Raw genomic sequence first — 17794 nt, 5'->3', positions numbered from 1 at the left:
GAACTTGGCAAATTGGTGAACAAAAACTACATTACCCAACGGGCAAGAAAAAACTTTGGTTGGTTTGCAAACCAGCCAAAGGCCCAAAAAGTAGCCCCAAATCTGTACTTTGGCTAGTTCATACTTTCAAAACCTGCCTAGGCTTTGAATTAGTAGCCTGATTTGGCTGGAAAACCGCTAACCTGGCAACCCTGCAGTGGCCTCAAAGTAGATGTTTCTTTTTGAATTACAGACTTGGAGACAAATTTTAGTTGCATAAAAACCATGTCTTGCCAAACAGCGACTCCTGTAGGCTGCCTGTCCACATAGGGGCTACTAAATAGGCAATCGCTGCCCTTATTTGGCATCTCCAGGGTCGGTCTGGGCCAGTGAGACATCGGGAAAAAACCTGGTGGGCCCCGGCTCTTGTGTGCCAGTCTGCCAGATGTGGCCCCAGGCGCAACCAGTCCGACCCTGGGCATCTCTATGGACTTTTTCAAGCTTGTGTTGCTCCCCAACTCTTTTTACATTTGAATGATGCTCACGGGTTAAAAAGGTTGGCGACCCCTGAATTAGAGGGACCAGGAGAAGCCTTTAAGAAAGGGCCCTATGAACTAAAACTAGAATTAGCTCTAAAAGTGGAAGGTGAGCGGCAAGGTCCATTACTCGCTCTCCTGTATTGAATAGAAAGGCACGAGCAAGCCACATTAGTACATAATATTATTACCGGGCGACAATTCTTATCGGTCTAGGGCAGGAGGAATATGGACTCGCAACAGTTCACGTGTTTTCATTACCATGTGGCGCTTCTCACAGCGAGGGAACTCGCATGGGCTTCCTCCTGCAGCCAATAGGGGGAGCCCGCGAGTCCGTGTGAGAGCGAGCGTGACGTTGAAGCTGCAATCAGTATGTGGACAAGTCAGTCATAAGCAAGAGATTTCTTAGCAAGGCAATTCTCCCTGTGCCCCCACATCCCGCCGCCAGTGTGCTGCTTTATTAGTGTGCGCCTTTATTAGTGTGCGGCTTTATTAGTGTGCATGGGGACATAAATCAGGGCTGCGGCTAGCTGACACGACTGTAAGTACTAATGTATGTGTATTTATGTGCATCTCTCCTCATCCCAGCAGCATCAGCCCACCTTACACCATTGCATTGTATTAGCAGCAGCAGCATTCAGTGGCAGTCACACAGGTCACACAGGTAGCTGGCAGCCTGGAAGGCTTTATAGCCTGCAGCAGCCTGTTAACCATTCAAACGGCGTCCAAAATCCCATTAGCAAGAGTGTAAGGGGCTGCAACAAGCATCACACACCCCCAGCAGCCCCTTACACAATAGAGTCCTGCAGCAATGCAAGGGTTAACCAGTCATTTCTTAGGACCCCAGTCATTGCAAGCAACTGAATATGCCATCAAAATCAGAAAATATGATTAAAAAAAAACTGCATTATTCACAGTGATACAACAGCACATTCCCCACATTAACAACGTGTTACATCTGTGCATCTGTGGCATGCTGTTTGTCCATATGAATATATATATATATATATATCTATATTATTGATGATCATTAGGTGTCTGTGTTTGATGAAGGCTTATTATTAAATATAGAGCTGTTGTATGGGAGCACATGAAACGGTACTGCTTGATATAATGTGTGTGGCAAAGGAAATCGCTGTGTGTGTGACTGTGTGTGTGAGTGTGTATGTGTATGTATGTGTGAGTGTGTGTAGAGAGAGGCAGAGAATGTGCCCAGAGCATCTCTCTCTCTCTCTCTCTCTCTCTCCCCGTCTTGCAGTCAGTAGATAATTCTTGCCTGTCTTTCTGAGAAGGCTGTAGCTGAATCCATCCCATTATTAATGTATGGCAATCTTTCAGCCATTTCCCTGTGCTGTATTATCCTATTTTGGGGTGTACAGAGGCTGTGCAAGAATCTCTGGATTTGGATGCCAGACCCCCCCCCCCCCACACACACACACTTTCCCTTTTTTCACCATCTTCTCTGTAATAAAATATTGATTTCATCTCCATCTCTCTCCTGTACAGGAAGGGGGGTGTTGTAAAGGAGAACATTATGCTGCAGATAGCAACAGCACTGATCAGCTAAGGAACAAATAAGCCTTCCAGCCCCAAAACAGATCCATCAGACACCTTCCCAAACCAACAGGATCTGACCACAAAAGGAGCTTGTTATCCTAGCCCTGCATTGTGCTTTGCTGAGGAAACCCTCATTTATCCATTCCATTCCTGCATCTCTGCCTTTCTTCCCACAGCCAAGAAGGATTTTGTCTACCACACAAGGATTTTTCAGCTGCTCCCTCCAAATCCCCATTTTTCTTGTATTTTGTTTGTATTATCATTTTTATGTATTTCTGCAACCAGTTTTCCTATGTGGATATGCAAGGTAGAAGAGAAAACAGCATAATCCCAACATGTCCAGAGCTTTAACCCAGCAGACTGACGGATCTGTATCTACAAACCCAGGTAAGTGCACAACCCACACATATTTGTGCACCTGGGAAGCTAATGCTAATACCGAACGGGTACCTAGACTTGTGAATGTGTTGGAATGGGGTGAGCTGCATTCAGATTGCTCTGTATCAGAACCACACTGTAGGCACCCCAGCAGCTGTTGCTTCTGCCAGTCTTTCCTGCCAGTATGGCCGTGGGGAGAATGTGTGGCTTTTTTATACAGCAGTGTTAAACCTGTGGCCCACTAGTTGATGTTGAGCTACAACTCCCAGCAGCTGTCAGGGTGTTGCTGAGAGTTGAAGTCTTATTACTACTTCTTAAGGGCCACAGGTTGCCTCCCTGTTATACATTATCTATAGATTCCTGTGCACAACTCAACCCATGATTTCTTTTTATTTGTCTAGTTGGGAAGTTTTGGGGTTAGGAGTTCTTCAATTTGGCAATGCCACCTGTTATTATCAGTCACTTTGCCTGATATTGGCGATGCAGTCAGAAAGCTGGACATTGCTTTCACCTATTTTTTCATTTTCAATTACTGCCTGCCTTACCTTCAATTACTTCCCTTTAACCTATAATGTGCCACATGCCAATAATGAGAAAAAATGCTGTGTGTTTTGGAGAGCTGTGCAATATGTTGGATTACTATACGTTATACACTGTATGCCCATCATACACATGGCCATGCAGGGAGTAGGAAACATGCCCCATTGTAAAAGGCCTTCCAATTAGGCCTAGAATCCTTCCCATGGGAGATATCATTGAAATGACAGGGTCCCCTGGGTAGGTGCAGAATGGTATTTAGGACAGTGTTAATGTGTAAAAGACATCTGTGTATCAGACAAGAGACGTGTGTGGTTCTGTTTTTGTTCAAAATTCCAACCCCCCTCCATATTGGGCAAATAATTACACCATCTCCACATCCCTTCTCATTCCTATGAATAAGAATGAACATATTTCATTCTAAAGAAAATCAGTCAGTATTCATTTTGAAAAAGACCTTTTCTGCACTTCTGCTTGCTATCTGATGACGGAAGTGCATAATATTATTTTGCCTGTAGAATTTCTTGTCGGTGAATTGATTAATTCGGTTTCCAACAATATTCCATTTTACACCTAAATAGATAATGGTCAGTAGATATGGACAGTGCATCCGTAGCACAGTAATTTTCATTATACATATAAAGTCCACATGTTTCATTATGCACTGCATTCTTATCTCTGCTGATATGTACTGTAAAAGCTCAAATGCTTTCACCTGCATTGTGCATGCACCACATTTAATCCCTATATGCATAAAGTAATAAGGCTCTAGGTAATATCCTTTAGAATTCACTTAAACCACAATTATCTGTACTGTTTATTCTCCATAATATCTCTGTTTATATGTTTTTTTATAGGGAACTACAACTCCCAGCATCTTAGCAGGGGGATACTGGGATTTGCTGTTCTGTAATAGCTAAAGGCCCAGGGATGCCTGTCATTGGTCTAAAGTTAAATGGAACGCATGATTCAATTCAATTAATTGGAAACATAATGGGCAAGTAGATACCACTCTAAGAATTTAGTGTTTTAAATAAAGAGTAATAAACCCCCATGGGTATGTAAAATAAGAGGAATTCTATATACAGGTCAAACCCCATATTACTGGTTAAATAAAAATGCAACAATGCCTATAGAACATCCTTGGTCTTTAATAAATTCATGGTTCTCTGATCATGCCCTCGTGTCTTTTTTTTTCCACAAATACCGGCACTTGCACAAGTCAGACAAATTTTGTACATAGTAGTGTTTTGGTTTTCAAATGGTGAACAGAGTGAGTATCACTCGTCTGCATGATGCAAGGTCTTATAGATGGTACTCCCTAGCATGTAATAGAATCAGAGTTATAGACTTCTCTTTTTTTGCTAATATATAAACATGTCATAATGATGCATTGCATATTGTCGCGTGCCTTTAAACTTTATTTATTTGAATATCCTCGTGCTTTGTAATGCTAATTATGTGAGAAATGTTGGCATTATCTCTTTAGAAGTCTGTCATATGGCTGTACTATAGGCAGACTGGATTATAATTTACTGTGGATCCCAACATCACTGAGTGTGTTGAGCCACTGACAGTATTGGGCTGTGCGTGTATAATCTTCTGGTTATGATGTGCATGCTATTAATAGCTTTGGGAATCCATGTTTAATGCTACTTTAACACTTTCATCTGAGGCTCTTGTGCATAATCAAATCAGACAAAGTACAACCATATAGGATTGAATTATTGCTTCCTACCGGAGTAGCCCATTTATCTGCTCAGCCGCCATCATATATTTCAAAAGAGTCAGTCATTCCCAAATCACATATCACATTTTGGAAAATTATTTAACTTTTGTGGAAAGAACGAAGGACAATGTTCCTGCTTATCTCCCAGAACCACAATAAAGCAGCTGTAGGTAGGATGAGTGGGTCAAAGTAGGTAAAGTATGGCAAGATGGCGACAGTAAACCAAGATGGTGAAAGGCAATATGGTGGCCAGAACTCTCTATATAAGCGTTGCCTTACCTGCAACATTTCCGTTGTAGTTGAAGTAGTTACACAATAGCTCCTCAGGTTGGAGTACCTACTTTAAAAAACAAGGCTCTTTTGCCCCAGGCTCAACATTGCACCCCAGATTTGCACAGTTACAGAGGCACATGGAGCACAGAATATCAGGCTGACCTGTTGCACTAAGACTATTAAAAGCAGAAGCACAGTAGTGATTGACAATTCTGTTCTATTTAAGAAATTCCTTAGCAGCTGAGGGATTTTGCTGGACGTTGGGTGAATAGATTTTGATATTATGAAGGACCAGAAAGAAAACAGACTGATGGTTTACTTAAGGTTGACTACCTTAACCTCTAAATTAAAATAACTTACATATAAGGGCTAGAATGATCTATTTGCATTTTATAAACATGAACGAATGCACAAGAGAAAAGGGGGGAAAATAACCTGTTCATTGTAGTAATAAACCCTTCGCTTAGTAAAAAGCTGTAGTTGGCAAGATGTTTCTGCAGTGTCAGTGACCTGTGGCCCCAACCCTAAATTGGCATTACTGAAGGAATCGGCAATGCTTGAGCAGGATAAATGCTTTTTATTAAAAGATGGAGAGATGGGTAAGGTATCAAGCACAGCAGGCACTTGCTCCTTTCTAATTTACTCCGTTTCAGAACAGGTGCATAGCAAGCACATCTTTTCATAACTATTCCAAAACAATAAATCATTATATAGATCTATATAGATAGATATGTGCAGAGAAATGATTAAAAAAAATTCTTTGCACTATAAATGTATATCTTGACCATGCAGGCAGGAGTGCTGTAAATATACTCTAGGAAGGGCCTGTGTCTGTAGGATACTGCACATAGTAAGCAGAATTGTCAACAATGACAACATAAGGCCTGTTTAACCTATAACCTCCATCTGGGTGGAACTACAACTCAAATTGTCACCTCGATTATCTTGGGGCATGAGTTGAACAAATGAAGGGCCTGGACAAGTGAAGGGCTTGGGGATGGCCTCTCATAATATTTTTTTTTTTTTTTTTTTTTAAATTTGTTTTTATTAACTTTTTTCAAAAAGACATACAAAGTACAGAAGAAAAGAGAGTCTTACAATTGTCTACCAAAGGTTACATAGTAGGTACTACAAAACAATATACATGCATTAGCTTCAAGAGGAGCAATATCACCATGCCTAAGTCAATGCTTGAAATGAGTGAGTAGCAGTGTCAGGCAACTCAAGCCAAGGGCCCCATATCTTTAGGAATTTTTCCGGGCACCCTCTAGCCAAATACACTGCCTTCTGCAGGGGGAGAATTTCGTTTATCAGTCGTTTCCATCGACTTAAAGAGGGAGGGGAAGTATCCTTCCAAGTCAACAAGATGGCTTTCTTAGCATAATAAAGTAATTGCAAATAAAACAATCTCTGGCACTGGGGGAAAGTAAGTGGTTCAGTGTGACCCATTAGGCATAGCTCCGGGGAGCGAATATTCGGTAAGTCAAAACTAGACTGAATAAAATCTAGTACTCTCCCCAGTAACCTTGAATACTAGGGCATTCCCAAAACACATGGAAGAGAGTACCAACCTCTACCCCACATTTGTAGCAGGTGTCTGGCGTTCCCGGGTAGATCTTGGCAAGCCGTTGGGGAGTAAGATACACCCTGTTGAAAAATTTTAACTGTATCAGTCTATCCCTATTAGACATGAAAAGTTCTGGAATCTGCTCTATGACACCCGTCCAGGCCTCCTCATCCAGACCTGGGATATCCACTTCCCATTTTAGGCGTAAACGGTCTATATGTGAGCCCAAGGATTTCTGTAAAATAGCATAAAACCAAGATATGGCTTTTTGCAGCCCTGGCTGCCTGAGGTATCGTTCCAACGAGCATTGGTTTAAGTTTAAAGGACGAACCCGAAACTGGGCCTGGAAGGCATGACTCAATTGCAGATAGCGAAATATCATATTAGTAGGGAGCTGGTGCTCTGTTCTCAAGGTCTGGAAGGGTTTAAGCTGCCCTCTCTCTACAATTTGGGTCAAGTATTTGATTCCCAGAGACGCCCAAAGCCCAGAATCGGGAAGCCCCCTAAAGTGCTGGAGGTTGGGATTTTCCCATAAGGGGGTGCCAGGTGACCAGGTGTCTTGGTGGGGGTACATGTGCTTAATATATAGATTAAAAATTTTCATCACTGGGGTCATAGATGAAGTCTGAGGAAAAACAGAGTTCCCTCCTCTGTACAAATGATTTGCCAGAGCCTCAAGTGAGGTGGCACATGCCGCTTCCGCCAAAAGGGCATGATTATTCAAATCAAACGTCAGCCACCAGTGGGCATAAACCAGTTGTGAGGCGTGGTAATAGAGTAAAAATTTGGCAACGCCAGGCCTCCCCCTGATACAGGGGCCTGGAGGGTTGTCAAACTGATGCGGGGGGCTCGATTCTCCCAGAGAAAGGAGCTGGTGATTTTGTCCAGTTGTTTAAACCAGCTTTGGGGTATATATGCTGGGGCATTATGAAGCTTATACAAGAATTTAGGCAGGAATACCATCTTAACAAGGTTCGCCCTTCCCACTAGGGAAAGCGGAAGGTTGGCCCAGGTGGTGGTTTTCCTGCGGTACTCTTGTAAGACAGGGTCTAAGTTGTTAGATATGTATTCTTTGGGGTCTCTATGAATAATCACACCTAGGTACTTAAAGGAGCAAGTCCATTGCAGTGGGGAAGGAGTTCGAGCCAGGGGAGGTATCTGATCTATTGGAAATATTGTAGATTTCTCCCAATTTACCCTAAGCCCAGAGTGAACACCGAACTGGTCAACCACTTGCAGGAGCCTAGTTAGCGAGGCCCCCGGATCTGCCAGGTATACCAGCATATCATCGGCATACAAGGACACCTTCTCCTCCAGCTGACCTAATCTAAGACCCACTATGCCCGGATCTCTGCGAATCCGAATGGCCAGTGGTTCTATCGCTAACGCGAACAAAAGGGGGGAAAGAGGGCAGCCCTGTCTTGTGCCTCGATGAAGCTCAAACGGGTCCGAGAGGTAGTTGTTGACTTTTACCTGCCCTGTCGGGGATTTATACAGAGCTTTTATCCACATGACAAATCTGTCACCCAGACCAAAGCGGGCCAGGACCTCCCACAGATAAGGCCACTGGACAGTATCAAAGGCCTTGGCCGTGTCTAATGAGACCACAACCCTCTCGCCCCCATTGTCATGGTTGGCTTGAATATTTGTATACAGACGCCTAATATTGATATCTGTCGCTCTACCTGGCATGAAGCCCGTCTGATCCGGGCAAATCAGATGTTCTATTACCCCTTTAAGCCTGGTAGCCAGGACCTTGGCAAATATCTTAATGTCTGCGTTCAGCAACGAAATGGGACGATATGAGTCACACAAGTGGCTGGGTCTGCCCTGTTTTAAGATCACAGTTATTGTTGCTAGAGAACAGGAGAGCGGGATACTGCCAGACTCAGCACAATCATTAAAAAGTGAGGCCAGGATAGGGGCCAACAGAGTAGCATTCGCCTTGTACCACTCTATTGGAATTCCGTCCGGGCCGGGGGCTTTATTATTAGGGAAATTAGTTATTGCGTCTTTAATCTCGTCGGCCGAAATAGGGAAAACTAAGGAATCCATTTGCGCACCAGTTAGTTTGGGAAGGGTGTCAGTTCCAAAAATTCTTCCAAAGTGGCCCTGTCATAGCAACCTGATTGATATAAATCTCTATAAAAAATCCCAAAGGCATTCGCTATTGCTTTAGCGTCTAAGAGCTCCTCCCCGGAGGGTGCAATCAATCTAGGTATGACTGTCAGCTGCATGGGGTCCTTCGCTAATAGCGCCAGCAATTTACCGCTCTTATCCCCTCTATCATACCAGGCAGCCCGCCTATTCACTTCAAACTGGGAGTATTTCTCGGTAAGCAAAAGGTCTATAGATCTTTGCGCTGCTGCTAAGGCTTGTCTGTGTGAGGGGCTATCACCCAGCGTCAAGTTGTACTCGGCTTCCGACAGGTCCGTCTTGGCCCTCTCTATGTCCCCTTCTATTCTAGTACGCTCCCCCTTAATGAGTGAAATATAAGCACCCCTAGTCCATGCTTTACATGAGTCCCAAACTGTTTCTGCTGCCGCAGTACCAGCATTCAATTCCCAAAATTCTTTCAGCTGGGGCTGGAAACTCTCAAGTACACTAAGGTTGTGAACCCATTTTGGGGCCAAACGCCAAGGGGAAGTCTGCTCAGGGCCGGGGAGTTGGAGGGATAATTGTAGGGGTGCGTGATCAGAACACACCCGGGGTAGGAAATCTACAGTCATAATAAGGCGGAGTGCCTCTTGATTAACTAGGGCAAGGTCAATGCGGGATAATGCTGAGGTTGCAACAGTGAAGCAGGAGTACTGCTTAACGTTGGGGTGTTTGCACCTCCATGCATCAAGTAGTCCCGCACCTGCTATCCAGTTTGGAAAACTTGAGGAATCCTGGGCTAAAGGCCTGAGCCTGTCCATGGAAGAATCAGGGACTGCATTGAAATCCCCTAACCATACAGTCGGGAATTGCCCCAAATTAGCAACATGCATTAGTATCTCATCGAGAAGGAGTACAGTGAACGGGGGAGGGACATACACATTGATGATTATTAGGCATTGATTCAACAACAGGCACTTTAGGATTACATATCTACCTTTCGTGTCAGTTCGCAGGTCTTCTACCCCCAGACCTAGCCCCTTCCTAGTGAAAATTGCCACTCCTCTGGAATGCGAGGAGTATTCGGCATGATAAAGGCTGCCCACCCAAGCCCGTCTCAGTGCCAATACTCTTCGCCCCGTGAGATGAGTCTCTTGGAGCATACAGATATCTGCCCTTGTTTTTTTAAGATAGTCTAAAATAATAGAGCGTTTGATGCGGTCATTCACACCACGCGTGTTCCATGACACTATTTGTATCGTTTTTGGTCTAGACGCCATGACTATCCGTCCCACAGGGACCCAACCATAATCTTCAGGAAGAGACCTTGGCCAAGCTTGAAGCCCTGAGTAAATGTTGCAGGTAGAATTGTAAGACATAATAGCAAGAAAAACATACAAAACATGTAGACAGTAAGAAGCCCAACTTGAGTCAACAAGTTATCCCCCACCCGGTACCCCCCCCAACCCGGGGATACATCAGTCCCTAAACAGAATATAACTTTAACCCCTAGGGGATGTGAACCAGTATGTCCCCCTAACTGCAGTAATGCCCTGTAGGGCCGTAAGAAGTGCTGCGCAAAAGCTCCATCTAACCAGTTATAATGATGGCAAGTGTCCAACGTAATTCAACCAAAAGTGGTCTCACCTTTCGGTATAGGAGGAGAAATAGAATATCAAAATACAACATAGTATGCAAGCAACGAAGATGCAATGAGTCAAAGAGATTGTCTGTTGGTGGTGAAGGAATCCAAATGCACCGCAGAATAAGTCATAAGCAGATGACTGGACCCGGACACACAAGGGAAGCATACAGAAAAAGACAGAAAAATTTCCAAACAGATGGTTGGCATGTAACACAGTATACGACCTGATAGAAAGCCTTCCACCGAGCTATGGATCAGGACGTCTGGGAGAGGAAGGTCGATGCTCTAACCACTGGATGATGTCGCCTGGGGCGTCAAAAAAAAGAGCTTTTTCCCCATCCAGGATCCTCATTTTGGCAGGGTAAAGCATGGCATATTTAATCCCCCGCTCTCTCAATCTGCGGCGAGCCTCAGTGAACGTACCCCTTTTTTTCTGGATCGCAAGGGAAAAATCTGGATACAGAGAAACTCTCGCATTTTGAAAGGTAATGTCGCCTTTTTCTCTAGCAGCTCTCAATGCGGCATCCCGATCTCTGTAATTAAGCAACTTGAGGATCAGAGGCCTCGGTGGTGCTCCCGGAGGCAGTCGTCTGGCAGGGACCCGGTGCGCTCTTTCAACCACGAAGTGTTGGGAAAAGGTGGAGGGGCCCAACGTGTCTTGAAGCCATCTTTCAATGAAGTCTTCGGTTTTTGCCCCCTCACAACCTTCAGGCAGGCCCACTATTCTGAGGTTAGATCTACGGTTGCGGTTCTCCAGGTCGTCCACTCTAGAGGCCATAATCGTATGTTCCCTCTGAAGGAGTTGTACTTGTTGGGCGAGTGGACCCACCTCGTCCTCCAGCAGCCCAGTCCTGCGTTCCACCTCCGACGTGCGCTCTCGGACTGCCTGCAGGTCCTGCCTTAGGAGAGAAAGGTCAACACGCACCTCTTCAATTTTTGAAGTGAGGGTGGAGCTGGTAGCTGCGAGTTTGGTGGTAAGGACCTCTTTGGAGTCTGCGATTGCCTGCAGTAGGAGTTGAGTGTCTTGAGCCGCCGGCCCTGGATCAAGCGGAGCAACCACTGCTAAACCTTCTAGCTCGTCAGGATGAGCCGTGTCGTCACCCTGATGTGACTCTCGTGAAGCTTTAGTGGGTTTAGTATATCCATCAATCCGCTTCTGTGCAGCCTTTTTTTTCTCCATCTCTCCTCTGCAGGGACACCTTCTCTAGTGGGTTGCTTGTAGACAGGACCCGCAATAACCGATGGGTCAGGCAGCTCTTGCCCAGGATAATATCAGGGGTATGGAGCTAAGGCACAGCACCTTTGATTATTTCATTGTTGCAGTCACACTGCCCCCTTCAATGTGTGATCTCAGCTTGTATAGGACAGAACGCTAGTGGTAGGGTCCAGGCTATTAGATATGGCAGCCAAGTGAGCTCCCTCTGCAGGGCTGGGATGTGTAGGGCCTGATGCTCCACCCCTGCTGGGCTGTTGCACTATATGTTGGAGGGCCCAAACTGCTGACACAGCCGTGCATGGGCTGCTGCAGGCTGTAGAAGGATCCCCAGGGCTCCAGCACCACTCACCCCACTGTCCAGAGTCCCCACTATATCCTCTGCGACGTCCCCTAGGTGTTAAGAGGGGAACCGCGCTGGTGGTAGGGCCGCGGGCGGGTACCGCGATCACGCGAGGCCGCGGCTTCAGGCCCAGCGCTAGGCCGCAAACAGATCTCCTCGCCGACAAGCACTGGGTGATGCAGGCCTGCAGGCAACGGCTTCCGGATGGCTCCCCCACTCTCCCAAAGCGTACCGGATAGTTGTATATGGGCGCAGTGGGGAGGAAGAGACATAGGCAGGACTGGAGCCCCGGGAGCGCCTCAGATTGCGGCCATCAAGCTGCGTGGTTGGCCACGCCCCCCCTCTCATAATATTTTTAAGAATAATTTTAATTTATACAAGCCAAGCTATGCCATATTTATATACAAAATATTTATATGTGCACACCATATAATAGCATAGTATAATATATGTTATTTGATATGTTATTGAGCAGCTATATGCTTACATAATATGCATTGCCATCTTTATGATCCCACCTGGCCCTCTTTGGATCCTGTAAAAGTAGGACAAGTTGCCACGCCCTGCTACATTCTGAACAATGATGAATAATTACTTTTCAGGGCCCAGAAATAAATGAGCCAGAGCCCTGTACACAGTGATGGCATACGAATAGGGCCCCAGGTTTGAAATAATTGTGGGATCCTGTGTCCAGAGTACAATGCAGCCTGATAATTCTTCCATGTTATGGATGTAATTGGCCCATGAAATTGCCTGGAGCTCAGTGCATCAGCTGCATATTGTCTCTTTCTTGGGGAAAGGGCAGCAAAAGTGTCATAGTATGTATTATAAGGCAAGTTAGTGTCAGTAACAGTTTCAATGAGGACTTTCCAATCTACAGCCTCCAGGCAAAGTCTGTTGGGGGATTTTGCAGTTCATCAAAAGTTTCAGGCTGGGAAGCCTGGCTTAATATAAACAAAATTTTGAGTATTTGGAAAAAATGGAGTCTATGGGAGATGGCCATTCTGTAATTCAGAGCTTTCTGGATAACGGGTTTTTGGATATCGAATCCCATACCTGTATATGAATTGCTATTAAAAGCAGTGTTTGGCCGTCCCTCTCTATTCTCTGACCTGATGGCTCAGACTGTTGATAAATGGTAAGACAAGGCAGACCTGTCTTTACTGGGGAACTAAGACATTAGCAACATTGTTTAAAAAGTAGCAACCAGGAGTTTATTGAAACCTTTCAATGGTAATTGTGATTACAAATAACTTTAAAAGCAGTGGTTTTGGAAAGTTGCTTGGAATTATGGTTTCTTTTATTAAGCAAATTTTTATTTTGGGTTTGACTTGTCCTTTAATAAATATTCCGTCTAATTTTTTGTAGGTCTTTTGCCACAGATTTCACATTGTGCCCAATTATTTAAGAACTGTATGCAAAAAGCAGTGACAACGGGCCAGTAGTCAATTATGTGGGTGCAACTGAAGATTTTGTGTGCTCCACAATATCTTGTGTGCACTGGTGGAATAATTGTGTGCAAGTGCATGAGCGCAGGACTGGACTGGGATTCAAAGTAGGCCCTGGCATTTCAAGTACACAGAGGCCCAAACAGCCCCCAGCAGCCCTCTAAATAGTGACTGTCTATGGCTTCTTACAGCAGCCCCTCTGGCATTTGCCAGAACCCACAGATTGCCAGTCCGGGCCTGCATGAGTGCACTGTATAGAGCAAGGTGCATTAAGCCTTCTCTTCAGGGGCTGACAAGTCTGACAAGCAGCTTTGCGATCCAAGAATTGGTTTTGAAATAGTTTATGCACCTTGTTTGATTGTAGTAAGAAATTTCACTATATGGGAGCCACCTAAACCAAATGGGGAGCCAGTTTTTTTGTGTTAATTCATAGGTTATATATTCATGTCTTAAGTGAATGATAGGCAAGCCCATAATGGCTGCACATATATCTTGAATTTTGTCGCATATTTATATACATGAATGCTCATGCATAATACATAACCTGCACACAGAGTTATCAAGTAGTGTATATATATATATATATATATATATATATATATATATATATATATATATATATAATATATATATATATATATATATATATATATACTCATGCATAATACATAAGTTATAACGTAATACTGCATATTTATTTTATCTGATTGGTTCCACAAATTCAAAATATTTAAATAAATGTAAGGCAATATCAATACAATGTCATAGGCACAAAACATGGTGCAGAAAATTCATAACTGCATCAATAAATCAGTTGCCTTTTATAGGTGAATGCGGGGGAGGGATTAAATCTATTTATCTACCGACAAAAGAAACCTGGATTGCACCCAAAATGTTCCGCTATTACATTTAAAACAGTAGGAGTAAAAAAAGCTTTGTGTATGGGGGGAAGTCATTTTGACTTATTCTACGTCTGTCGCCACTTTAATTGTGGTAAAAAAATCATCTGAAACATGAAACAATGTTCATGAAAGATAGAATTTGTTCACATTTTATGGTCCAGCATGTGCCCTAAATTTGTATTCTGATACGTCTTGAAATTATTTCCACCATACACATACGATCCATTAACTGGAGACCCGTTATCCAGAAAGCTCCAAATTACGGGAAGGCCAGCTCCCATAGATTAAATTTTATCCAAATAATTAGAAGTATTTCCTTTTTCTAGGTAATAATCAAAAAAGTACCTTGTATTTGATTCAAACTAAGATATAATCAATCCTTATTTGATGCTTAACTAACCTGCTGGGTTTATTTAATATTTAAATGTTTTTTTAGTAGACTGTTCACCTTTAAGTTAACTTTTATAATGATGTAGAGAGTGATATTCTGAGACAATTTGCAACTGGTTTTCATTTTTTATTGTTTGTGGCTTTAAAGTTATTTAGCTTTTTATTCAGCAACGCTCTAGTTTGCAATTTCAGCAATCTGATTGCTAGGGTGCAAATTACCCTAGCACCCATGCACTGATTTAAATAAGAGACTGGAATATGATTGGGAGAGGACCTGATATTAAAGATGAGTCATAAAAAGTAGCAATAACAATACATTTGTAGCTTTACATAGCATTTGTCTTTAGATGGGGTCAGTGACCCTTATCTGAAAGCTGGAAAGAGTCAGAAAAAAAGGAAAATAATTGAAAAACTATAAAATAAATAAGAATGAAGAGCAATTGAAAATTTGCTTATAATTGGCCATTCTATAACAAATTAAAAGTTTACCTTAAAGGTGAACTACCATTTTAAGGTATGCAAATCCAACTAATGCAAAGATACTTGATCAGAATACATCCTTCAAAAAAGTGCTTGTTATTAATTGATTGATAAATATGTTACCCATTATTCTGCAGGCTGAATGATGGGAGTTTGGATGTAGGGTTTGACGCCTGTCTGGAGAACATCACCTTTTGGGGTGGCACGCTTTATCATATGTCCTGGGGATACTGTATGGGTTCTGCACTTCTGATGATGCAGTAGATTAAGGGGATTATTTACTAAAACTCAAATTAATTATATTAATTAAACGTTGTGAGCATCAATTTGTTTCGTATGATTGACGTTCCAAAAACTCGATTTTATCTAATTTTCACTGCGAAAATTCAACTTTTTCGGATTATCGGTCGAAAACCCCAACTTTTTCAGATTATCCAGCACAGATCACTATGTCAAGAAACAACTTCAGGGACATCTGACAACTTCTTTGTGACCTCGACAGGTTTGAAATGGCATATTTTTTTAGCAGCTTTGGGGTATGATAAATCATGTGCTCAGCAATGTTCCTTCAGTGAGTAATAAGTTTGGTTGGCTATACACCTTGCAAAAACTAATCTATTTCCAAAGATAGTTTTGGTGTTTTTTTTCTAAACTAACTCAACTGAACTAAAAAGTGTTGCTGTGTTCTGATTTCCCCACTGCTGTCCAGGATTATCATTATCAGAGAGTGGCTACCCTATTTGCATGCTGATTCACACAATTCCCGACTATCTTTGCAGAATCATCAAAGCGTTCCATTGCAGTTGTAGCACAGTAGGCCTGCCTTCCATACTGGTGTGTGCATTCAATTCCTCTGGGACAGAAATCTAATGGCTAGGCATGTGTTCTTTTGCATATTCAAGATCTCTGCATTGTGTGCATATGTACCGCGTGCATTGTAGCATGACTAAAATATGATGTTGTAGATGCCTTCTTCGTCGAGAGGTGATTTATTTGTCCCAGTAAGGATTATTCACTACTGCAACCGTATCATTTTATTAATTGCCTTGGCGTTATTTGATGGGTTGGCAGCATACAAGGACTATTTGCGACATTCAGCATTAACATTAGAAAAAAAGCAAATCTTCATTGAAAATTACAAATCATCTATGTTATATAAATATAGTATTGTAGGTTGTGTATACGCTAAAGGAACCTGGCCACATACAATACATATTTAGTGCATGGATGTAACTTGGAGCCCCCAGTGCTGATGGGGTTAATATAATGTACGCCAAGCCTCTTTTGCTGTGAATAATGGTGGTGGTGGAGCTTCTGGTAGCTGTGAAAGCCAAAGAACAAGCTGTATTTGCCTCCCACACAAGCCTTCCTGCATTCTAAGTTAGCCCTTCTACGCTATCTCCATAGAAACTCAATGCTGAGGCACAGGAAGCTCTGCAGGTCTTCTCTGCTCTTTATATGCTCAGAAAGCAGCCGGTGGGAGCAAACAAAGCTATGGCAGAGGAGGGAAAAAGTGAGAGAAGGATGATGGAAGACAAAAATTAATACATTATGCATTTCGTGGGGAGTTGTATTGGCAGCAGAAAGATGAAGGTGGTCATTCTTGAAACATGTTGTAAGGCCACATCTTGACTGTGTGCTGGGATGTCTTGTTCATGCCTGTTGTTCCTCACTGGGGTTGATGGTCTTTTGAATGAGTTTATTCTTTGAGCCAGAAATAAAGAAAAAAATTGTCTTGCTAACATGCAGTGAATAAAAAACTGTTTTATAAAATGTTGAAATAAACTATATATGACAAAAATCACTTGTTTCTACACACTGCGCTATTCATTACAGGGGGTTATATTAAGTGAAAGATGCTTGGTAATTGTGTCATCTGCTGAGCACAGATGTATGTAAATGCCTAAATGAACTGTTGGTGTTTTGAGATAAAAATGACAATTTATTGGGAGAAGACTGAATTATGTTCAGTAGCACATATACTTATACACACACTTATCTTATTGCAGTGGCTTTTGGTAAGAATCAGTATTCAGGTAGTTAGACTGGAACTTGTGGAAAACTGCAGCTTTGCAAAAAAAATGACGGCACTTTTCTTTGGCCATAACTCAGCAGTAACTGGTTCCTATGAGGCCAAACTCTCTCTTTCAGACATTTAGATTATGGGCTGGCATGTGAGACGATCTTATTGTAGGACCCACCAAGTATATCACCCTCAGTATCCAAGTATATCACCCTCAGTATGTCTGTGCCCCAGGCAGCAGAAGGCAGATGGTGTGATGAGTAATTGAAGGGGGCTGCCAGCCAACATTTTGAGAGTTGGGTGCTGTATAACTGTAGGAGCAGTGTGAAACTGGCAGGTGAACTAGCAGATATAAAGAATATAGGGTGCCTTCAGAGTGTGAGTAAGATACAAGCTGGATGAAAATTATGGCAGATTTACTGCATTTTAACCATGGGTATAGACCTTTATGTTTATTTAGTGAAACTATTCCACATTGACTTAGCTTGTATAAAAGTGAAATTTAGCTGTAGGCACTTGGTACTAGTGTTGTTTTAACTCCCCCTGAGCATTTCCAGGGCAGGAATACCAAACTTGCCTGAACCGTGACTTGCAGATTCACGAGGGCTTTCAGCTTCATTTCCTTGCTGCAACAATGTTGTATCCTTACTTCATACGTTTGCACATATCAGTTGACATGTGGTTCTTAAGGGTCCTC

At 42.9% G+C, this 17794-nt stretch overlaps 1 protein-coding gene across 2 annotated transcripts in view; it reads left to right on the top strand.

Moving 5' to 3' along the window:
• Nucleotides 1-903: 903 nt before the first annotated feature.
• Nucleotides 904-17794, top strand: part of grin2b.L (glutamate receptor, ionotropic, N-methyl D-aspartate 2B L homeolog) — a 281365-nt gene continuing 264474 nt past the window's right edge. The window contains exons 1-2 of one of the 2 annotated variants that reach the window (XM_041589078.1): nucleotides 904-1056; nucleotides 2022-2459. The gene's annotated coding sequence lies outside the window, so the exon portion shown is untranslated. 2 annotated transcript variants of the gene reach the window in all.

Source organism: Xenopus laevis, chromosome 4L (genome assembly GCF_017654675.1).
Source record: "Xenopus laevis strain J_2021 chromosome 4L, Xenopus_laevis_v10.1, whole genome shotgun sequence".
Taxonomy (NCBI): Eukaryota; Metazoa; Chordata; class Amphibia; order Anura; family Pipidae; genus Xenopus; species Xenopus laevis.
This window is presented reverse-complemented; position numbering and strand designations above follow the sequence as displayed.